Below are 25,170 nucleotides of genomic sequence, written 5' to 3' on the forward strand. Positions count from 1 at the left end.
TCAAGGTGACAGCCAAGCATAGCTCCCGGCCCCAGTGCAGACGTGTGCGCTAACTGTGATGCGGCTGTGTCTGCTGCCGACCGCATCACAGTACAGCTGACATGGCAGCACACAATTTGCTGTGTGACTGTAGCCACCACCAGGCAGCCGGCCCTGAACAGCTGCTGGGGGAGTGGCCCGGGGGGCATTTGCCTCTTTGCCACCTGGGCCAGTCAGCCCCTGTATCCAGACACTCTGATAACAGCAGATGTATGGAGGAAGAAAGACGGAACATGTTGGATTTCAACATGCCCACTCCTTTTGCACTCACAGGAAATAATTCACCACCAGAAGTATGTGGCATCTGCTTATACCCTGTTTCTTTTGGATAATGAGCAGTATTTTAATTTTTTTTTTATTAGGCCCACTTCACGCTTTGTTTGACCCGTGGTACTTGTGAACTTCCTGACCATAATCTCCAGTTGTCAGTTTTCTCTCTCCCATTCTCACTGCACAATGTTTTTGTAATGATTTTTACACCCAGCACTTATCTATATTTAGACGCTCTATTTCGATAACCCATCATTTCCTTTTTCTAAATATGTTTTATAGAAAACACCAGCGTTACCAAAGCCACAAGACCAGGCAAGCATTTCTGTTACTGTCATCTTCTAATTTTGTCTTTCCGTTTTAATACTTGTGGCATTTTGTGTTGAAAAGAATAGTAATACTCGGTACTGATGGATGAAATGTAAATGATGGTCTGTCACAAGTGATACCGGAGTTCTGGGTGGTTTCTAAAAATTACATCCTTTGAGGCAAAGTTGTAGTTGAGCTGAGATCTCGATTAAAGAGGAGACGTTCCTCCCAAGCAATTTTACTTTTACAATAATATAGTTCTCTTTAATACTATAAATGCACAGGAAGTCTCAATTGCTACCTACTGCTTCCAAGAAGACTAATTTTGAGATGCTCCATCAACAGTCCAGTTCCAAAAAAAACCGTACTGGACTGTCTGTACCTGATCAAAGTTTTTTTTTTTTTTCCCTTGTAGAGGAGTCGTGATGGACTTAAGGAGTTTGGTCAACTACTTATGTCTTTTGCCAGTGGATCCATAAACCCATTGTATTGCAAAGTGGGGACTCTAAGTGGATTGGTATCTAAACGTTAAACCTGAATCATCTTGGGGCCAGAAACCTATTTATATGGGTTGTGGTTCCACTAGAGGCTCCAATGACTCTAAAGATACACATACACTTTGGATGTACGTAATCCCAACCCCACTAACTTTGCTGAGCCATCTAATTCCTACGAGAATCACCACATTCCCAAAGGCAGATATCAGAGTTAAGAAAAGCTGGCTATAAACCATTGGATGTTCCTCAGCTGATATGATATTTTCTGGCAATAGCTTTTCCATCCTACACCCATACACATTCATGCTCAATGTAGGCCAAATGTGACCTTGTAGATTGTGAGCCCTCGCGGGCAGGGTCCTCTCTCCTCCTGTACCAGTTGTGACTTGTATTGTTTAAGATTATTGTACTTGTTTTTATTATGCATACCCCTCCTCACATGCAAAGCGCCATGGAATAAATGGTGCTATAATAATAATAATAATAATAATAATAATAAAAAATAATAATAATAACAATAAGCTATTGGCAATTTTTGCAGGCTCCTCTCTCCCATTAGAGTGAGGGATTGGGATTTCTGAAATTCAGCCTGCCAGATCCAAGGCTGATGTCGGGAGAGAGTTGGGACATTCTCACATACAAGTGCAGCGCCCCAGAGCCCTGGTCGTTGCAGTACTGATGCTCCGCCGCTAAGGGGGGTGTTGGTACGTCTGATGGCACTGAAGGAGTTCACCTGACCAGGTATCACAGACACCAATACACTTCACAGTCTGGCCTCCAGGGGGAGCTAAGGGTGCTATGTATTAGGCCACTCCTCACAATCTGGTAAAACTGGGGGTTAGATAGGAAGTTAGACAGAAAGCTGACTGGGTTGGAACCAGGCAACATCCTGTGGCAGAGGGTGTTGCAGGGGAAGATTCAGGGGGGTCCCTGTCAGGGGTGGGATCCTGACAGAGGCCTGTTATGAACTGGGGGCCTAGGAGCAGCATGGACGAGCTCTGGAGTAGGTGGCCTCTATACTAACCGCAGACCCTGAACTTACACATCAACTAGAAGTAGCCGTGGAATGTTCCTGTCACTCCCTAGACACCTCGTCACGGCCGGAGGACTAATTACACCTAAAGGAAGAAACAGGAATACTATCTTGCCTCAGAGAAAATTCCCAAAGGAAAGGCAGCCCCCCACAAATATTGACTGTGAGAGGAGAGGGAAATTACAAACGCAGACTGAAAACAGAATTTAGCAAAGGAGGCCACGCTACCTAGAAAGAAAAGACAGGAAAGAGTACTGTGCGGTCAGTATAAAAAAATACTACTAAATCCACCACAGAGAATACAAAAATCTCCACACCTAACTAAAGGCATGGAGGGTAACTCTGTGACTCCAGAGCTTCCAACTTGGCTGAGTAAATCTTAACACAGACAAAGCTGGACAAGAAAAAACATAGCAATTCACAGAACTATTAAGTCCACCGCATGTGGACTGCAAAAACAGAGCCAGGACTTATCTTTGATGATTTGGACAATCCAGAAGGAGAAACCAAGCAGAGATGTGGATTCCTAGAAAACAATGGACAACTGGCACTCAATAAAGGAAGGAGCCAGACTAAATAGCCCCGTCCAAAGTGGAAGCAGCTGATGACTGTTGTGAAGGACAAACAGCAGCACTACCACTTATAACCACCGGAGGGAGCCTAAGAGCAGAACCCACAACAGAATTCACAACAGAGGCCTAGCGAACAGAAAGAACGTTACGGGACCGCGCCTGCACTTCATTGCGGCGGTACCCCAAGAAAGGACAAGAAGCGAGGTTTATTGTGAAGAGTGAGAAACGAGATCAATGCAACAAGGAGATAACACCAGTAGGAGTCGTGCTGTAAGAACGAGGCAACATCCTACTGAGGCGCGTAGCCGGTGGCCGGAAACGCCAAGGAAGTATTGAGCTCCAGGCCTTACTTCAAACCTACGGCAGGACAGTCAGTTATAGGCGGGCTGTCTCACCCAAAATCACCTAAGCAGACATAGGGGGCAACAGTCTAGGGTCCCGGAAGACCTCCAGGCCTACCCGTCATACGGGTGCGTCCTAGCCATATCATCTGGGGTACGAAGAAGAACATAATAATAATAATAATAATAATAATAATAATTTTTATTTATATAGCGCCAACATATTCCGCAGCGCTTTACAACTTAACATCAGAATCAGTTGTGAGGGAACTTCAGAAACAGACACAACAGTTGTGAGGACTATCCCATGGTGCTAAGCAGGGCAGGACTACAACACATAAGCGCTAGAAGGTAGGCACAGATTTCCACCTGCAAAGGGAACTCTGGAGGTGCCATCGGACCGGCCGGTCTCAGACAGCCCTGTTAACCGTATTCCGGATTGAGGATCCTGAAGCCTTCAGTAAAGAGGTAAAGAGACTGCAACCTGGTGTCCTCGTTATTCATCGCGACCTGCACCACTCCACAACATTCTCAACTTTCACTGGACGCCCCTCAGCAGGGTCACGGACCGGGTCTAGCCACCGTAACACTCCCAGAACCGAGACAGAGAGGCCCGGTACCGGGTACCCCTCGGCCCTGCGGCAGTGGGGGCGCTCCACATTGAATGATAAATATCAGCACGTTAGGCCAACGTCTATGTGGCACCCCACAATAGTGCTGCCTTCCTCTCGGGGAGGGTAGTGCTATGCCTGGAGACAAGTGAGATTCCCTTTGGCAGGTTATCACACACACAACACCTTCCAAATCCAGGCCAGGAGGGGAGCTCAAAACCCTGTTTTAGGGCAGCTTCCCTGGATAAAGAACCTGGTTTGGAGGAGGAGTCAGTTTAGTCTGTACAGAGAGTCTGTGAGCGAGGACAGGCAGGAAGGGAGCAGAGAGGAGATACAGGACTCAAGGAGGCTACGAGTAGGCCTCCAGGGAGTCAGTGCACAGAATCCGGGTACCGGGAGCCCGAGGCTTTTGTAGAGTACTAAGACACAGAGCAGAACCAGGGAACATAGGATTACATGGACATAGCCCATCTGCACCTGAGGTACAGCAGCACCATGGAGCCTGGAGTCACTGTGTGGAGACCCCCAGTAGGTACGGCTCAAGCTGCCTACCATACAGGTACCTGTCCCAGGACAGGGGAAAGAACTGAAACAACTAGGACCTTGTTTGGAGCACTTAGTGGCAGCAGGGACCTCAGATATAGCAAGCGCAGTGTGGAAGGCCCCCCAACCTGACCTGCCAAGGGGATTCCACTTGTCTCTGGACTGCTTCGACTCCTAATGTACCTGTTGCCGGTGCCCTGGACTGTGGCCTACCATCTGCAGTAAACCAGGTAAAGACTTACAACTTGTTTCCTCCATTTATTCACCGGCACATACAATCCACGCCTTACACCATAGGACCCCTGGGGACCCCACTTCACCTGTGGGAAGTGTAACACCCGTGCTGCCGCAACATCCCCCAGGGGACCCCTTCAGCGCAGCATTGGTCCCTCTACTGACCGAACACCAAAGGTGGCGTTACGATAGACTTTGAACATTTTCCCCTTTAAAGACCGTTCCACTTTAACGGTGAGCCGCAGGGCCACGGACCAGGTCGCAGCCACCGTGACATCCCCTTTAATAGCTGACCGGACCCAGTACCGAGTACCCCACTGCCCGGGCTGGGCGACTAATCTATCTACTGTGTATGGACAACTTAAGACCAATTTTTCCACTCATACTGTATACACTCATCAATGTTGAAATTCCAACACCAAAAAAAAGTTGTGAAATTATGAAAATTTCAGGATGGATAGACATGTTAATTATCTGCAAATAATAAAAAATGGAAACAAAATTTTCAAAACATCTCAATACATTCAATCTGGAGTATGAACACACCCTCGGCTGCTATCAGTGAGATTATTAATGGCTTTCTGAGGAATGTTCTGCCACGTGCAGAATGCACTTTGACAAATCATCAAGATTCACGGCTGGTAGCTCCTTGTGCAATTGCTCATTACTGATGTCTCAGATGTGCATGATGGGAGACAAGTCCAGAGACTCTGCACGCCATTGGAGTACATTGTTCTATTGAAAAAACAGCTCCTGAGTCACTTTAAAGAAATGACTACATCTTTAGTTCTACCACCAAATCCATATAATGACAAGGTGTGATAAAGACTAGAGGGGTCCAGCTACTGTACATTATGTCACCAAACAACATAAACCCAGGAGGATCAGTGTGAAGTTCCCCCATGAAGACCTTTTCATGGAGCTGCTCACGTGGTCTCGTCATTTTGAAAAATGTCTACAGTAATCCATTTCTGTATTGCAAGTAATATTGGACACCACATATCAAGTATAAGGTGTAAAACATCATCTACACAAACCAGCAGAAGGCATTTTCCTGACACTGGGCTACGAGCCAGGGGTCCAGCTACAGGGGCTCCCCTGACCTCATGCTACCACTGTCAAAGACCATCATTATGCAGAGCAAGATGACAATGGAGGCTGAAGTCGAGGTCCTTCCTCTTGTCCCCTTCAGCGTTAAGTTTTACTTTTGTCTTGGACTCAATGATAGCAAGAGATTGGTCTGGAGACAAAAAGTCCTTTACAATGGATTGAGAAATTGTCCTAAGAGACATTTTTTAACATGACAAGGCCAGGCCACATTTGCTTGTGCTACCATGGCTGCAGTGTTCCAGGACTTGTTTCCTATCGAGCATATCTGGGATGTCATTGGACAGCACTCACAAAGGGAGCTGCCAGCAGCAGATCTTGATGATTTGCCCAAGAGTATTCAGAGTGGCAGTACATTCCTCAGAGTGTGAGGATTTCTGCATGTGGTGCTCATACTCAATACTAAATAAATTTTGTTTCCATTTTTTCATTATTTTCAGATCAGTAACATTTCTCCATGCTGTGATTTCCATAATTCTACTAGTTTTCCTTCTTGGTGTTGCAACTTCGATTTTGAGAAGTGTATTTGTAGCACCAGTTCCCTGAATGCTACTAAATTTTTCTTAGCATATAGAACATTGAATTTACAGTCTAAATTGTTTAAACCACTTAAGACATCTTAAATCCCTTTGAAGAAGCATCATCATAGCGCACCTCATTGCAATAAGAAATGAGGAGTCATAAGCTCAGGAGAAGAGAGTGTCCGTAACGCACCATGGGGAAAGAACAGCTGAGATCTTTCCAGTCACCGCCACTTCTCAGGAGGACGTCTCTTTCATCTTCCCAAAGTTTGGCCTTTATTGGGAGGTTACGATCACGAAACTCAACATATTTGACTATAATATAAGTACTCCTTTCGGCAAGATGTTATAGACTATACACTTTTTTTTAGTATAACTAACATCATGACAAAGGGCAATAACATAAACCTTGTTGACATGATCCATGTGATCAGTTTGTGTCTCCCTTATTTGAAGCTAAAAAGTTCAATTTATTACCACTGGATGAGAAGCAGATTGGATTACAATCTGCCCAATCTTTTGTTTTCCTATAGAAAGGAGGTGGGAATCTACAACAGCTATGAGTTTACAGCATGTCAACCATCCAGTTTTTACTTCAGCCGAATTAAGTGAAGATGCATACACAGCAAGAGCATGCAACTTTATAGCCTCCGGATCAGATGAGGTTGGCAGAGAGAAAGATTGGATGCTGACTTTAAACTCCCTATGCTTTGTGAGGCAGTGAGGGAGATCATATGCGAGGGTCGATATGTGTCCACCAGGATGTGAACGGAGTCTTACTAAACCCACTGGAGTGCATTACAGTCACAGGCATAGCAGTGGTTGCAGTGCAGAATAAAAGTGAGATTTGTCTTGGATAAGCTAGTTGCCCAAAGCAGATTTATGAAAACCCGGCATGAGCTTTTATTTTTGGAGCTGACTACTGGATGGCAGTGGGGCGGTACACTTCCTCCAGAGCGGGTCTTACAAGTGGCCCATGGCCATAGGTTCCATTTAAAAACTCTGCAACAAAGGGTTGGGTGTGTCAGAGATTGTTTGCAAACTGCAGAGCAGATGGCTCTGCAGTAATCGGCTTACGTGTGTAGTTAACACAGAGCCAAGGGAAGCGAACCCTGGCACCCTCCCCCCCCCCTCGAGTAACAGGGAGGTGCAGTCGCCCACGGCAACTGGTCTCGGATACAGACTGTCTTGACGCCCCGGCTGCAATCCAGAGGATGCCATTTGTTTTACAGTTGTAAGCTTCTTTGGACATTAAAATGCATTGGATATGAACTTTTATGTGGTCCCTGCCTATCTGTTGCACTGCACCAAACCCACTACACTACAGCTTCTGTTTTCAATGGAGGTGTCTGAGTGCTTCCTACTTTCTGCTCCCTATTCAGAACACGTACATGCTCATATGTGCATGGGAGAATGTTGTGTCAAAAAGAGGAGACCTCCTGCCCTCCTAGAAGAGTTGGCAAATTTCCTGTCCATCTCAGAAGCCTCCAGAAACTTCCCAACAAAGCAGTGCTCCTGGAAAGTTTTCTGTACCCGGTAGCAGGATACTTCATCCTGAAACTAAGCCCTGACATCCAAAATAGATATATTGGGGTGATAAGCGGCATTGTGGCCCATGAAAGGGGTATGGCTATGTTAACAATTTTAGTGACTCGTGAAGCACACAGCACTCCAGAATCTCTCCCAACTTTGTCTCAAAAATTTGATGAGACCTGAGGCAGCCATACACAGTAGTTTGATGGTTGCACAACTAACGATCATCCGGGAAGCCGATGCACAAATATGTCTTAGAAGCTGCCAACACAGACAGATATCCCTCCTGAATCCCCCCATACACATTAGCGCTCCAGTTGGCTGAGCGTTCATATGATTTCCACAGGGAGAAAGGAGAACACTCATATCAGAAACGTCTGTGAGTGGCTTAACTACCCTGTAAAAAAAAAGGATCGACCACCAAAATGCAAAAGGCCCAATCTTTTTCTCCCATGATCGGGTGATTGGGATTATATCTGTCTGGGGGAGTCACAATGTTGAAAATGATCATTGGCTCTTACATTTGGAATTATTGTTTTGATTGATATTGTTCATTTCCATCACCTAAAGTCTAATATCTTGTTCACCAGAAGATCTTTCACCCAACCGTCAGCTTGGCGCCACCTAAAACCTACTGACCAATATAATATGTTGGAGTTGGCCATAAGTTTTTGTATCTATTATTTTTACAAGTGGTTTTTCACTACTCCTCACAGAAGTCAAACTTCGATCACATGTTCAGTGTTTGGTGACTTTCTGAAGCACCGCTAAAACAGATGGAAAGAAGTTAACGTGTCATTGATTCCTAGGTCATCAACTCCTCTGGTTTCTTTCAGTTTTTTCCCTTATGAATGGAGACTTAATACCCTACAAGTGTTCCCTCTAAGCTGTCCTCTGGAACTTTTGTTAAAGGGACAACATAAAGAACAAGGGACTTTTCTGTTTCACGCTGCCGCCGCGCTACAAGAAGCAGATTACAAACAACAAAGGCACTTGTGTTGTTTCCATGTTTCCTATTCACTGTAGCAAATGTTGGTTTAGATTTCCAATGCGGGATCTCAACGTATAGAAAACATCCCATTGCCGGAACTGGACGGTGAAAGAAGAAGAGAAGCCAAAATGTATACGGTAGAGAAGAGTAAATTTGAGTGGAATTAAATTTTGGTTCCAAAATGTGGATTTCCTTTGTAATTCGCTTATCTCCGGATTCAGCAAAAGAGTGCCATTTTCTCAAACGGTAAAAAAGCTATCAAATTGGAAAAATATTCTTAAACTCATCACACTTGCCCCTCCACATTAACTGTCTGGTCTTCACCGCATCTTCAAATCCCCACTGCTCGCGTTGAAATCACTGGGCAACTCACGCTGGGCCGGTACTTCCGGCTCGTGAACTCCATCAAAGCAGGAAGTTCCAACTCAAAATGAAAGGTCCGGGGATTTCAGCACAAGCGACGGTGATCTGAAAATGCGGCTAGGACCACAATGGTGATGGTGAGGAATGGAAGGACCGGAGAACTTAGTGGTAAAGTGAGCCTAAGGATTTTATTTTTTACATATTACTTTTATTATGCCTTCGAGTTTGGAGAGAACCCAAAACATAGTAAGGGAAATTAAATTCACATTTTCTGGGAAATAAGAATTTTTCCTGATCAGTTCATTAATCAGTCGATTTATGGAAACCCACGTAAACAAGGGGAGACCATACAAGCTCCTTGCAGATGTTTTGCTTGGTGGGATTTCAACCAGTGCTAACCACTAACCACCGTGCTGCCCATTAGACTATGCTCAATGCTACGGATGGATATAAATATAGTGTCCTTCAAAAATGTTTTGCCAGTTAGTTAAGTGCTACAATTGGTGAAATACAACTGCTCGGGAGTTTTTGTATTTTTTTATAACCATAAACCTTACCAGACTGTGGCCCATTCACACCCCATTCCTGACTTCTGAATGTACATTTGGATTTTGGGGCAAGGCGTCACTGCAAATAAAATATTGGAGGAGAACTGCCTTGCAGAAGGTTTCTGCTGTGATTTCCAACTCTTCGAGGAACCCAAGAGGTCTCCCCTTTTTCAAGGAGTTGGCGCGGTGTCCCAGGAAACTGTGCAATTATACCATAGATCAGAAGCACGCGTCAGAATAAAAGTCTCTTGCCGATGTGTATCTCAAACAGATTTTATTACTTCAACAATGGACTCCTCATCAGTTGCGTAACTTGAGTACGAAGGGACCCAGTGCAGAATTTGGACCTGGGCCCCCATCTGCATTTTGGTTAGATGTATGGGTCCTTGCAGTGTTCTAGATTCTGTAAAGACATGCATGTTCACACCCCTTGTAATAATCTCCCCCGTCATGGCCCCATAATTTCACCAGTCCCGTCCCTTCCTTTAATAATGTCCCGCATCCTTGGCCCTTCCAGTAGAAATGCCCCCCATGCTGGACCCCATCTTATAACAATATCCACCATTCTGGTACCATGTTCCTCATCCTGGGCCTTTTCCTAGTATAATGCCCCCCATTCTGTTCCCCTTGTGTTCTTCTCCAGCACATTTTAAAAAGAAACAAACTATTTTTATTACTTTCCCATGTTCTCATGACATGCGGCGTTCTCATCTATCTCTGGGCAAGGCAAAAAGTCACTGCCATGCACCGCCTATCACAGGCAAGCTGATAGTGTGGATTGCAGTGCAGGGAGTCTGTGGGTCTTTGCTCTGCAATACATTTTAGCAGAATATGTTTCAGAGGATGCGCATCCTGGTGAGATTGGCGCTGATATCGACGGAACCCCCTCTCGTACGGGCCTGTCCCCGGTCCTCAGATTTTGTCCATATATTGTCATGCTCAATTGGACCTCAATGAGGTGACGATGGCAATCACCTAAATAAACTTTTGACAACCACCTGGAGCCCAGAACCATCTATCATCAGTGTAGGCTTTGTGCATGCTAAGAAATTTTTTTCGGCAGCCAAAAACAACTAGTTTTTTTCTGTTTCAGAAAACACTACTTTTTTTAGGAGTTTTTTGAGGAGCTTGTCCTTTCCGACACAAGAGTTTTTAAAGCTTTTTGCTGATTTTTTTCATAAAGGTTTTATATTTGCAGCCTTTTGATTGGACGGTGTCTAGTTGCGAACATTTTCTATCAGATCCTTCAAAGAAGTGACCTGCACTTTCTTTTCTCCCACCAAGCTTTCTTCAAAACCTGAAGCGGAAGAAAAAGGTTCAATATACTCTTACCAATTTCATTGAAAAGGTGGTTTGGCTGGTTGCTGCGACTGATGGTAAGGGAATAGAATTCAGTAAGGGTAGATAGACTCCTTCCTTACAGACCACTTTTCTGAAATCCACATTTTCATCAGTAAAGGCGAAAATGATCTCATGAACAAGAAAATGGCCATCCTGCCAGCCACATCCCAATACAAGCCACTTTATCTGCCAGTGGGCACATGTTGACTTATCCAGAGCAATGACAACATCGTGATGTTCCGATGTAGTGTGTGATGTCAAAAGGGAATTGCTTTGAGATTCCAAATGTCGATTATCAGTCTATTGATGAGTTTCCTTTTCTTTTCTTTTTACCCAAACCTGTAACTAACTGTCTATAGAAACTGGAAGTGTTCTCCGCCTCACCGCCAAGCATCTTCCATCCCTTCAAAATACAACTTGGTCTCACTGTGTAACTCTGCTCTTATGTCCAGAAAATTTGCCATCTCCACACTTGCGGCCAGCTGCCTGGAAAACGACATCCACGTATGCCCTTCAATGAGAGTCCAGTGGGAGAATAAGTAAACCAGGTAGAAGACTCAGTGACTATGAAGCCGACACTGTGAATGTGCTTGCAGAGGATGAAAGACATGATTGAGAGTTAACACAGATTATTTTACCAGCTCAGCCAGAAGAATAAAAGGAGCCTGCCAAGGGTGGGAACCTGGAGGAACTGTGGTCGCTCTGTAACAAGAATTCAGCTGAACTAACATCCACCTGACCCAACCATCGGAAGTGCACGGCGAAACTGGAGCCTTGTCTCTAATGACCTCAACACAAGATTTTTAGCACAGTATGAGACTCACTCAAGTGTTTGTCTCAGATATATTACATGGATGAAAAATGGACTGTAGACTTTATGCTCATTCGTTGGCTGAATCGATCATTTATGCATCCTAAAAATCATTGTTATTGGCAGTAAATGGGATGGTGCAATTTATATCGGCCCTTGTTATGTGAGTGCCCAATCGACCCATCCACCTTGAGTCATCGTAACTCCTTACACTGAAACTGGTGACGACATCACTGCCAACTGTACATTGGTGGAGTGAAGGATGATCCATTGTATCAGTGACTGGCACTGAGCATGGTGTACTGCTCATACTCCCCTAGATGAGCACATCTCCTGAAATTCGTAGGACTGAATTGAAAGTGGTGTCACAAAAAGACATTTATAATGGTTTGAGTTCTCTCCCAATCCCAAAACATGATAAATGGAGTGACGGAAATGGGTTAAAAATTAATAAAAGATTATACTCACCTGTCCTGCCATTGCAATTCCACATCCGGTCCTCCATTTGCTCCCTCTTGTCTTCTTGATGTCTGTATCTTCTGGCGCTGACTGGTTTTCTTGTCGTAACGTAACGTGATGTGTGTAAGTCACATGTTTTTCCCCATGTTTTCATGTCAATAACGGGACCACGAGAGGTTTAGTCAATGTAAGACTCACCTTGCAAAGTGGATCTGCTAAGCCCCAGGTCCGCTTGGGTACACAAATCCCAGGCATAGGTGCAGTTGGCAGGTTGGGGAGCAAGGACATGGCACACACAGGAATCTTGGGAGCAGCAGAACGGATGAAATGAACTGTGCAGGAATGGAAGCAGGTTAAGCACGATGTACACAGGAGGCACAGCACACAAAACTAGAGTCTTGAATAGCAAGACACAGGACTACGTGGAGGAAACAGAGGGCAGTGGACTAAGGTGAAGGGAGCAAAGCCCGGATCTGGGACAGTTTGTAACAGTCAACGGTGGAAAATATGAAGAGCAAAGAAGACTGCACACAGCAAGTGGAAGATGAGGTGGGTAATTGTGGTGACAGGACAGGTCAAGGGATAGCATTTGAAAGGTCCCAAATAAAGAATCCATGAAAGTAGTTTACTATTTTGCTAGATTAATGCTAATCGAATTCCTAATATTTCATATTCGGGCAAAGACAACATTTTGGAGAAATTCTTAAGTAATTTGATTTGTCACGAATGATTCTCTAAACTTTAAGACTCTGTATTTGTAAAGTATTCCAGGGGAAGTTTGACAATGACACAAGGGGCAATCTGAGTCTTAGCTGTGTGCACATGTTGTGTTTTTGCTGCTGTTTTTGCAGTGCAGATTTGTCACAAAACCTCAAGGGTTTCCTGATGCCAGCAAAGTGAATGAGAATCCTGAAGTCTCATGCACACATTGTATATTTGTAAACCTCAGATTTGGCGCAAATTTAAATCAGCAGCATGTCAATTCTTTTAGTGTTTTTGCAGCAGATTTCACCCTTACTAATGGAGACAAATCTGCGAGAAAAAAAACAGAAGTAAAAAATGCAGCAAAAACGTGTTTTTGCCGCTGCATTTTTCCTGCCAAGAGATGCAGATATGGTGTAGAAATTTCTGCACTAAACACGCACATACCCTTACTGTAGTGATTGCATACAGGGCAGCGCAATATCAGGAAGATTTTGGTGGTTTATAATTAAAGAAATAACATTTAATGAATGGCTCGTTGACTCCTTCAGGTAATGAAAGGTTAAGGAGAGCCATTTCCAAGTGATCAGCTTGAATGCTCAACCTGTTGTACAAATTTAAGATGTGTTGGATTTCTTGTCACGCCCAAATCTAATTATTTCCATGTAAAAATCCATTTTACTCCTGTATCACATGGAAATACTCACACCAGTGGCCTATGTCCTATGTATTCTTTTACACAATTTTCAGCCATAAGTGATAAAAAAGTAGTTTTCACATGCTCCATGCACAATACAGGACCCGTTATGGTTGCTCTCCTTTCACAATCATGGTTGACCATGCTGAATATTTATGGAACATTTGGGGGGAAAAAAGCACCTACTTAAACCATTACATAAGTGGACAGGTTTATAAAAGCTTCTGTGAAAATCGAGTGATTAACAGCAAGTGGAGGTAGAGCATTACGGAGTGATGGAGCCGCTCTAGAGAAGTTCGGCACATGCTCGTCTTTCTCTTGGCTCATTGAGCACTTCTGTCTTTATGTTTCGGGATGGTAGCCATACAAAATATTTTACATTTGCCTGAAATGAAGTGAATTTTTTATATTCCTTGGCACGCAGTCCGAATGTGTCATAAAATACACAACCTCAATCCTACGGAGACGGCCGACTTGGAACATTTTGATCCGAGACATTAAACATTAGGAGATTCAACGAGTCCCTGGTTATTAATTCATTTTAATACTTTTCAGTGAAAAGTTTTGAGTTGAACTCTTTACGTTGTTTTTATTTTACCTACTTTGATCCCCTTTTCTCGTGATTCAGAATAAATTTAGAATTTCCCCGACTCTCGACCACATCATAAGAACGGTGAGACAAACTGATTTATAAATCTTCCCGCATACAGTCATATTCTCTGGAAAAACAGATCTTGCATTCCACTTCTATTGCCAATAGTAACCTCACGTCGGCTCCATCTGCTGCTCGAAGACATCAATTTGTTGCCTTTGTGTCCGGCAGTAGCCAATGGTTACTGTATATTCTCTACATGGAAAATCAACTTACAGATATCTCCCGTCGATGTAGAACAATGGGAAAGCAATAAAGAGGGAACTGCTGGGAAACGGACTACAGTTTGACGACCACCTGAGGTCAAGGGAAAAGACTGACTTTGTAAAGTCTTAAAGTGAACTTTTACTTTTGTGAAGTTCCGAGAGATTTTACTGTAAGGCTTCAATGATTCTTATACTGGGAGAAATATTAAAAGCTCAAGGAATTTTTTTTTTAGTCTTTGGTTACTCAATGAGGTAGCATCTTGTACCTGATTCGAAGCTCGTGTAGTTTCATAGGTAGAAAAAGTCTACATTATCTATTAGTTCCTCAATGACCATCGTATTTTGGATTAGGTCATGGTTGGGGGGGGTGAATATTATTACAGCTGGTTTGGGGATTCATAACTTCATCCATGGAGGTCTAGATACAGGGTCAGACTGGTCACTTTACAATTCTGGCAAATTCAGATAAGCCAATGCAGCAGTGACTCATTAGCCCACTATATTTTTAACAGTATCTGTGTCCTCAAACTGAGTACACTGTTAACAACTGTGACAGTAAAGAGCTGTTGGCTCCATGGCCCACCAGTTACTCAGGTGGGTCGCAGGCTGCTTCTGTCCTGCAGGCTCCCAAAGGATCGTGGCATGCAGGGGACTTCACACATCGCGATTACATCACTTCATTGGGTCGTCTGTGTCGGGCCTGTCAGCGCAGTGGAGTAGCGAGCGTATCGCCACGTGGCCATCGGGTGAGGTGAGTATTAGATTATTTGTATTCATTGCCAAGGATAGTGAGGGCAATATTATTATAGGAGACATTATTATTATAGGTGGGCTGTATAACTATAAGGAAGCACAGGGTGATATTATAGCTAAATGGAGGCACAGAGGGCATTATTAATGTGTTGAAACACAAAGGGGCATTATTACTGTCTATTCTATGGCACTGGTTACAGCAGCATGTAGTTTGTGTAGAAGAGGCGGAATATGAGGAGGAGCTGTAAGCCAAAGATATCTGTATGCCACAGTCTGAAGAGATGAGTCATGGATGTAAGATGTGCACCAGATCACTGGTGTATAATTGATATCTGCCAATATATAGTCATTGTATGGTGGTCATATCAGTCTTAGAACAGTAGTTTTGGTTAATGATCAGTATGGCGGTAATATTACCACATTAATACTGTATATGTTGAAAATATGTGGCTATTGTCTGGTTATTATTTATTTCGTATATTGCAGCATTGATGGTAATATTAGTCTTGGTAAACTAATGTTTGATAATCATCGTTTGGTGTTTGATAATCATCGTTTGGTGATCGCGCTCTTTTTCTTCACCTGCGCAGTGGATTCGGCAGTTGGGCATGCGCAAACCACTACGCCACCAACGGAAAGATAAGCAAGATCTGGGGGAAGAAACAGCGATGTCACCACGCCCATTTGACCAGACCACCTTGATTGACAGGCGAAAAAGGCGACTTTGGTAAGGTATTTCGGCAGCATAGGTGGGGAATCAGGGTACACAAAATACACTATTGTAACGCACAGCTCAGGCCCTATTTAACGGTATTTTTATCTCATACTGAAAAAACGGGGTGACAGGTTCCCTTTAACTGGCTAAGTGGCTGATTTCAATAACTAGGCCAGCCTCCTTCTCTATTTATGCATTTGTGATGACGGAGTAGGGAACTATCCCAGCTACTGAAATGAACTAATCAGTCATTCACCTTCACATATATTACAGATGATGAATATCTCTTCTAACCAAGCCAGAAGTGGAAATGCAAATACACAGGTCTGCCGTCGATATCTTGAGATCCGAGCTTCTTTCTTAATAAAAAAATATTCGTAAATTGGATATATTCCCATTTTAACAAGAGTAAAGAACAAATATCATGCTATTTACTGTTAATCCACCATGTATTTTCATACTCAATTATTAGTGAGCTGCAAACACAGTGACAAATTTTCAATACATTTTCCAAAGTAACAAAGATTCTGTAAAAAAAAATGATAAAAGGGCTGGGAAGCCTCTTGCCTGGGTAAACATTTTCTCCTTCCTGGAGACTGGGTATTTAAGAGTAAACAATTTACCTTCGTAGAGAAGGTAAAGGACCTATTAATGGGCCAAATTTAGGAGTCCCATGGTTTTCTGTTAATACTTTTTTTTTTTGTATTTTATTTTATTTTCTATAATACGTTTCTCTAGTAGCTGAAGTCATTTTTCACTCAGCGCCTCCTACCTGGTAATCCAGCTACAAAAGCCTCAATGAAGGCAACTTTTTGATTCCGTTGGCCGCACTTTTGTGCAGATCCTGACTGCCTTATTCTTCTCCGTCCATTCATTGGCGTAAATTGGCTTCCTCGTTGATTTCAATCTCTGCAGCTTCTATCACTGCTGCCATTGTTTACCCACAATACCCCTGGAGCCTGCTTGGTGCAGACATGCCCTTGCTAGTTTGTTCCGTCTGTCCAACAGTAGCCTCGCGGTGCCATCTGATTCACAGCTCTAAGGCTTTTGTCAGATACTGGAAGCAAAACTGAATTGGCCAACGTCTTTGGGGTTTTTTTTTTTCGGGAGCCCATCATGTCCGAGCCATGCGGCTGAAAAGGGCTGTAGACTCACAAAGGGTTATGACATCAGCTGTTGCAGCGTCACCCTGGAGACAGCCTCCGTCTTTCACCCCGGCTTCGACGTGCATTTAAATAAGTAAATAACGTTCTTAGTATGCGTCGTATGGACACAGAAGAACAATGGCTGATAAATAAAAAAAAGACCTTCTCCAAGCATTAAAGCATGGCACGTAACCTAAGAAAAAGTGACTTTACAGAAAGACGAATGAGGCAGTGAGAACATTGTTTGCAGGACGTGTCCAGCGGATTTTACGTCTCCCATGGTCAAGTGAAGGGTCTTCAAGGAGGTCAACCGGTTATTACTTTAGGTTGACTGCAAAATCCTAACAACTGCTGTGAAATTGCTCGGGTTTTGTCTCATTTCTCTCTTGGGAAAGTGAGCAGAGACTGAAGGAAGGAGGAGGTGGGGGACTTGCAAACTAACTTTTCCTAGAGACTCTCATGATTAGAGAGAGACACAAGTTATCATACATTCGCTTTATTGGAATTTTTATGGTTTTTTTGTAAAAAAAAAGCTCAGAAAAAGGAAATCTCAGCTTTGATAATTAAATGATCACAAATCAATCAGCTGCATCTATGGAAAGTAAGGGTTCAATTTCCCTGCAGCCCCACCTCAGGATAAAGGAAGTATTACACAGGACAGGTCCTCCAGAGACAGACAATCTTTTGCAACTATTCTTCACTGCCAAGAAGATGGGGATCCTGAAGAGAGGAGACCCCCGTCATTAACCCAAAGTGATCAGAGGGTTTCCAAACTGGACAACCCCTTTAAAGACGTATTCCAAAAATTTGTCAAAAATTATCATCTATCCAGGTGATGATTTATTAGTTTGGGAAACCAGTTATCGCCAAATAGGAGATTTACAGTATGCCCAGTGGTGTAAGTTGAAGCTTCTGGGTCCAATGCAAAAGCTCCAGTGGGGCCCCAATTATTGCCCAATTATTAAGTCTTTAATAGTATTGGTTATATCGGCCAAAGGGAATGTTTAGACTCCAGGACCTGAGGGCAATTGCAACCCTTGACTTATAGTTACGTCCCTACTTATGTCCCTTATTCCCCTCATGCCTAAATGCCCCCATTTTTTGATATATGACATTAAAAGGCAAGAAAAATAATGGTGAAGTACATGATTCAGGGCAAACTTGCCAACTACTATGGATTGCCCGAGAAGTACTTGAAAAAAGGGGAGACTTGCTAGACTCCAACTACTGGAAGATATGGCAAGTCCCCCAATAGTTCCATTGCTGTATCGTTGGGGCATTGTGCTATCAGGCTCAGCATGGACATTCATGGGGTGGGCACAATAATGTGTTGTGGTCTGATAAAATGGGCCACGGCATGCCTATGTGGTGCCCAACCAAGAAGTCTCCATAAGATCTGCAGTAAAGGAAAGTCTTGGATCAAGAGATGAGCAATCTATTTGCAGGACCGTCTTCCAGCAGCCATATGGCATGTCAAACAGGAGCCCAACACACCATCTCCTACCTACCGGATTCCTTTCTGGTGACCACAGGCTACTGATGTAGGGTCCTGCAAATAGATTTGCACATCTCTACTTGGAGCCCATTAAGAGAAAACACTTAAATCCAAATTTGCATCTTAGGGATCCGACGTTTCCAGGGCTCAGTGCTTCTAAGCAAGATTCTCATTACCTATGCCAAATGCATCCGCGGGGAAGGGGGGGGGCGCACTGAAAGGAAACCACAGGCTGCTTCCCCGAAAAAGAGCAAAGCATTTTTTGTCTCCAGCATTCTGTTGTCTTTCTAAATTTTATAGGGTTCTAGTGCATTGAGAGCGCTGACCTGAAATCACCCCCGGCACAGGGATTCTGCAGAATTATGGGTTTCACTTAGTGTCTACATTGGCTCGGGACATCGGACGCCGGTGCCAGTGGACTGTGCTTAGCTGTTGCCGACAAGGCACCAGGTATTTCAACCCATGAATCACTCTGGCTTTTTCTTGGCATCCATACTTCTAATATTGGCTATAACATTGTTTCTTTGTCTCCTTAGAAGACAAAGTATGAGTCTCACAAGCTTATGTCAGGGGGAAAGCATTGCTTAAAGGGAAACAATACTGCAGCTTGTGCAGGTGAAGGTCATTTTTTGTCCACTGTTACTGACCAGTTCAGGCTTGGGAAAGTCCAAACTAAACTGATCACATATGAGTGATGATAAATGTGTGAATATAAAATCTTTGTGTAGTGCTCCTTTAAATCTCCTTTAACTAGTGGACAGCTGCTCATGGTGGTGCTAAAATTAAAAAATAAAGCACAAACTCACTAACTGGACCCTCACACCACTTTTTTGTTCTGCTTGGAGCCTCCTAGTGTCCTCTTCCAGCAGAAAACGGTAAAGCGCTGCGGAATATGTTAGCGTTATATAAAAATAAAGATTATTATTATTAGAAAGGAGTCAGGTGACTACTGCAGCCAATCAATGTCCATCAAATGGCTGTAAACAATCAGCGTCCATTAATTTGCTGTGGCAGTCACATTCTATCTGAGCTACAAATACGAGCCAGAACAGAATACCAGCAAAGTAAACACGGGAAGTATGATGCCCCCACGATAGTCTCCACACGGTATGATGGCCCCATAGTCTCCCTACAAGTACTATTAAAATTTTTTAAAAATCATATACTCGCCTAACGCTGGATCCTTTCGAGTCTACCGGCAGACAGTGGCAAAGTGTGGGCGGACCAACGTGGTGATGTAAGTGTGATGATGTCATCATGTTTCTCTGCCCGGGACTTGTACAATGTGACTTCCTGGCGTTCTGCAGGCTGCAGGTCTAACGGCCCACAGAATAGAGAGTTTAACTGATGCACTCTAGAGTGGGTGTCACTCTGGGTGGAAACAACCTCTGCCCCCAGCGGCTATGCTGCTGAGAGACCACGTAACATTATAGAGCGGGGTACCAAGTGCTGAGGAATAGAGCGCAAAAAAGTCACCAATGCTCTACTAACTCCATAACTGCAGAGTCCAGACCGCCTCTGGTAGTACCATCAGTACAAACACTGCACCCCCACCGGGAGCTTCATGGCTGAGCAGCCTTATATCACCAAGTACAATGTCGACCGTCAGATCAAGTGGTGTAAAGCCGCCACCACTGTACTCTGGAAGAAACATATTCTGAGCAGTGATGGAGCACACTTCTATCTCTGGCATCTGATGGACGAGTCTGAGTTTGGGGAATGCCAGGAGAACGTTACCCGCCTGACTACATTGTGCGCGCTGTAAGCTTTACTGGAAGAGAGACATACATAGACGCAACTGTAGTCTTCCACATTGTAACACAGCAGGGTATCTATTTCATAAACACTGAAGGAGATACGGAACAGTTACAAAATGTGAAAACTTGCATCCTGAGAGCTACCAGAAAAGCAGCATCAGTCTTAATGTTCCAGGCAATAACTGGGGAGCAAATTTGCTCCTTCACTAAGTCCCTCTACTAAATAGTAAAGAAGCAGTAATGCCACAGCAGCCAATCAGTGGCTTCAGCGATCAGGTGACTGCAGAACAAGATGTCATTGCGCTGGAGAGACTATTGCAGATTTAAGCTTTATGCAAAATCATTCAGCCCTAATACTTTTTGGAACAATAAACTGTTTCACCTGATACAGCAACCATTATCTTCAACATGGAGGACACAGGTAAGAACTGGCATACATAAGTAGAGGTCATACAGTCCAGTATTTACAAGCTATAACATTTGACATAGCGCCATCGCTGTTGACTCAACACCGTCCCTCCGACATAAGCCTGCAGCTGTTGGTATTACTCCAACAGCGAGGAGGGATTGAAGCGGTGAGCAGATATTTACTTGTTAGTTTTCTTTTAGCAGTCCCTTTAATTACGCTCATAAAGTAATAACAAGGAATCATTAAAAAAACAAGGATCATAGAAATGTGTCCCGGACTGCGGAAAGTGCTCAACTGCTCTACAGGTCAATTATAGCTAATGGAAACTTCTATCTGGGGCCCAGATGTAACAGCACAGAAATATGCGGCTGTTTCATTATCACAAGTGCTTCAGCCAAGATAAATCTGCTGGGAAGAAGTGTTAGTGACATGAACGGAGCAGGGGATAAAGGAGGAAAATAATCACAGGACTTCGCACTAACACCATCTGCAGACGTCAGACTGAAAAGGTGCTTACTACAGAACTTCACAAAGAATATACGTAGCAATTCTGAGAACAAGCGATGAGGGCCCGGATCAGCAGGCCTTGACTTCTGCAAGGGCCCATGGGGCTGTCGACCCTATTGTATGTAACCCACCATGACTCTGTAACTCAAGGGCCTATATTATACACCAGGCCAAGCCTTTCAGATATTAGAACCTACTGAGTGTCTCATCCAGTACTTACCTGAGCCTGCTCCTGCACCAATCATCCTATTAGAACCCACTGAGTGTCTCATCCAGTACTTACCTGAGCCTGCTCCCGCACCAATCATCCTATTAGAACTTACTGAGTGTCCCATCCAGTACTTACCTGATCATGCTCCTGCACCAATCATCCTATTAGAACCCACTGTGTCCCATCCAGTACTTACCTGAGCCTGCTCCTGCACCAATCATCCTATTAGAACCCACTGAGTGTCCCATCCAGTACTTACCTGAGCCTGCTCCTGCACCAATCATCCTATTAGAACCTACTGAGTGTCCCATCCAGTACTTACCTGAGCCTGCTCCTGCACCAATCATCCTATTAGAACCCACTGAGTGTCCCATACAGTACTTACCTGAGCCTGCTCCCGCACCAATCTTCCTATTAGAACCCAATGAGTGTCCCATCCAGTACTTACCTGAGCCTGCTCCTGCACCAATCATCCTATTAGAACCCACCGAGTGTCCCATCCAGTACTAACCTGAGCCTGCTCCTGCACCAATCATCCTATTAGAACCCACTGAGTGTCCCATACAGTACTTACCTGAGCCTGCTCCTGCAACAATCATCCTATTAGAACCCACTGAGTGTCCCATCCAGTACTAACCTGAGCCTGCTCCCGCACCAATCATCCTATTAGAACCTAGCAAGTGTCCCATGCAGTAGTTACCTGAGCCTGCTCCCGCACCAATCATCCTATTAGAACCCACTGAGTGTCCCATCCAGTACTAACCTGAGCCTGCTCCCGCACCAATCATCCTATTAGACCAAACTGAGTGTCCCATACAGTACTTACCTGAGCCTGCTCCTACACCAATCATCCTATTAGAACCCACTGAGTGTCCCATACAGTACTTACCTGAGCCTGCTCCCGCACCAATCATCCTATTAGAACCTAGCAAGTGTCGGGACCACACTCAGTCGGAGCAGCCTTTGGAAGTGGGGAATCACCAGAAATAATACACAAGACACGTCTCGTATAGTATATCACTGGGAAGCCTTTGAAGCACGCCTGCCTTCAAGGTGCTATCCCCTCTTTATATAGTTGTACAGGTAGTTTCAGTGGTTATACAAGTTTTGCTTGTTTAAACAAAGAGAGAAAAGAGAAGACAAAAAAAAACAGTTTCGGCTATGTGATAGTTTCACAACAAACAAAACAGTACAGTTTCGCCTAAGTGGCAGTTTCACAAACAAAAAATAGGATTTCACACTATAGCTAAAATGTCCTTGAATGGACAGGTCAATATTGATCACAAATTCTTTTTGGTTCATTGAGGTAACCATTTTTGTTCCGCTCTTCACAATCCCCCCTTTGACATATTCCATTCAAAACCTTGTCATATAGACGATTATTTTAGTCATTCTTTTTGTGATATTACAAAAAAAAAACAACTTTATATTCTCGCATCCATTACACAAAATTTATTTGTGCATACCGAGATACCCTTGAGTACAACCTTGAATAATACATATATAATTACAATAACTATAACTGTATGTATTAGGCTTTGCATAATCCCGGTAACCCACCCACCGATCCCCCTGAACCAATTGGCCGGGTTAAGAAAAGAAAAGGTATCTGACCACCAGCTATCCTTATTTTGGTCATTGTCTTTGTCATACTGATCCCTGAGTCGTTGTACGTCTTCTAATTTAAATCTCATACTCATAGTACTATTCGGGTCTATATAATGACAGCAGGTGGGTCCGATGATTTGACACATACCCCCTTGTGAGGCAGTTAGGTAATCCAATACCAGGGTATGTTGGTTAGTGACTATTATAAGCTGATTCTGTACAGCTATACTAGTATTTAATATGTCCAATATATCCCAAATCTGGTCATCTAGATAATCCGTGGCTCTAACTAATTTATCCCACATCTGTGTTAACATAGGATAAATAAAAATGGTACTAGCAATTTTGTTGGGAATTCCCATTTGTACTATATGTGGCCTCCCCGAGGGACGTGGTGAGTTATCTGCAGCTCTTTTATACAGTGTGTGCTTGGGCACGGCTTGCATATTCACTTGTTTGTTCGAAATTATGAAAGTAGCCGGGGTTAGGCGTCCTAATGTACAAGTACCCTTTATACCTACGGGAAGCCATTTATATGCTCCTTCTCCGCATATCCAAAATGTACCCTCAGGCAGATCCCACAAAGCTGAGTGCTGCAATACCAATCTGTGAGCCAAATCCACAAAACTAGATACATTCTGAAGCATACACCAAGAGGGTTTTTGTCCCAAGGGGCTACAGTACCCGGCTGCGGGATTCCCACATACATGCATTCCGTTGACATACTCATCGGATTCATTACAAACCAGGTTCCCCGGCTTACTTGTACAACTGTTTGCATCACCTTGGGGGAACAACTCGGAATGTTCCCATTTTCTATTATGTATGTACCTTTCCAATACTGTAGGTTTGAAAGCATCAGAGGAAGGGGTGGTTGTACTGAAACTGAGCTGTAGATTTTCAGTGGGGACCTGTCCTAAATCAGTTAATCCAGTCTTATTCCTAGGTACCCATGCTCCTCCTCTGAGTGCTAAATATTGTAAGTTGCCTATTTTTCCTGTAAGATTGCCCTGCCACCAAGGAAATTCTACCCATCCCACAACTGGTATGGCGATTGTAGTATTCCATAGTCTAGTATTGCCAGGTTGGTTGTTGGCCAGGTTGTCTGAACAATTAGGCCAAGCGAATATTTCTTCAGCTGACACGGGAACTGCTAGAAAAGGTATACTTGTGGCTGATACTGGTGAATGGGTACAGATCCAACAATCTGCCAGGGGTTGCGTATTATTTAACAAATCATGCACTAATTTTCTATGATGTTGTACGAATCTATTGTTCAAAGGGGCTAGAGAATTCAATCTTTCCCATGCCTCCGTTGAGGTTAACATTATTAACATCAATATCATGAGTCTTTTACTGCTTTTTTGCAATGGCTTGCATGTATCCATGATGCCTTTCCTTCAAGCTTGACTGCTGTTGGAGTTGTTAACAGGACTTGGAAAGGTCCGTCAAATCTCGGTTCCAGAGTCTTTCTGGTGTGTCTTTTCACGTAGATTTGATCACCAGGTTCCAACTTGTGGCCTCCTTCGAGATTTTCTGGATCTGGAAGGGAAGCAAAAACTTGCGAATGCACTTTAGTTAAACGTTTTTGTAATTCTTGTACATAAGCAGTTAAAGTCTCGGTATTCAACATCAGTTGTTGTGGAAAATAACAACCCAAATTTGCTGCTCTACCAAAAAGAATCTCATGTGGTGACAGCTTAGCCTTCCCCCTTGGGGCGTTTCGGATGGAATACAGGGCAAGTGGTAGACACTCGGTCCAAGGCTTTCCTGTTTCTGCCATGGCCTTCTGGATTTTTAATTTTATTGTTCCATTTAATCTTTCCACTTTACCTGAACTCTGTGGGTGATACGGAGTGTGAAACTGGTTTTCTACTCCCAACATTTTCATAACATTCTGGAATATTTCTCCAGTAAAATGGGTACCCCTATCTGACTCGATCACCTCAGGCATGCCGTAACGGGGTATCAGTTCATGTGCTATTTTAATGGCAGTAGTTTTTGCTGAGGCTTTACGAACTGGATAAGCCTCTGGCCACCCTGAGAACATGTCCACACACACAAGCACATATTCGTATCCATTGTACCTAGGAAGCTGGATGTAGTCGATCTGGAGTCTTTGAAAGGGATACAGTGGTCTTACATGATGCTTGGTTGGGGTTTTAATGGTCTGACCTGGATTGTGTGCCA

The 25,170-nt window shown here is 43.7% G+C and overlaps 1 long non-coding RNA gene across 1 annotated transcript in view; it reads left to right on the forward strand.

Moving 5' to 3' along the window:
* Positions 1 to 16,269, forward strand: part of LOC143769271 (uncharacterized) — a 50,599-nt gene extending 34,330 nt beyond the window's left edge. Inside the window, exons 3-4 of the long non-coding RNA XR_013214318.1 lie at positions 15,724 to 15,860; positions 16,122 to 16,269. This is a non-coding gene — a long non-coding RNA (uncharacterized LOC143769271). The remainder of the gene's footprint in view (positions 1 to 15,723; positions 15,861 to 16,121) is intronic.
* The last annotated feature ends 8,901 nt before the right edge of the window (positions 16,270 to 25,170 follow it).

Source organism: Ranitomeya variabilis, chromosome 4, assembly GCF_051348905.1.
Source record: "Ranitomeya variabilis isolate aRanVar5 chromosome 4, aRanVar5.hap1, whole genome shotgun sequence".
Classification (NCBI taxonomy): domain Eukaryota; kingdom Metazoa; phylum Chordata; class Amphibia; order Anura; family Dendrobatidae; genus Ranitomeya; species Ranitomeya variabilis.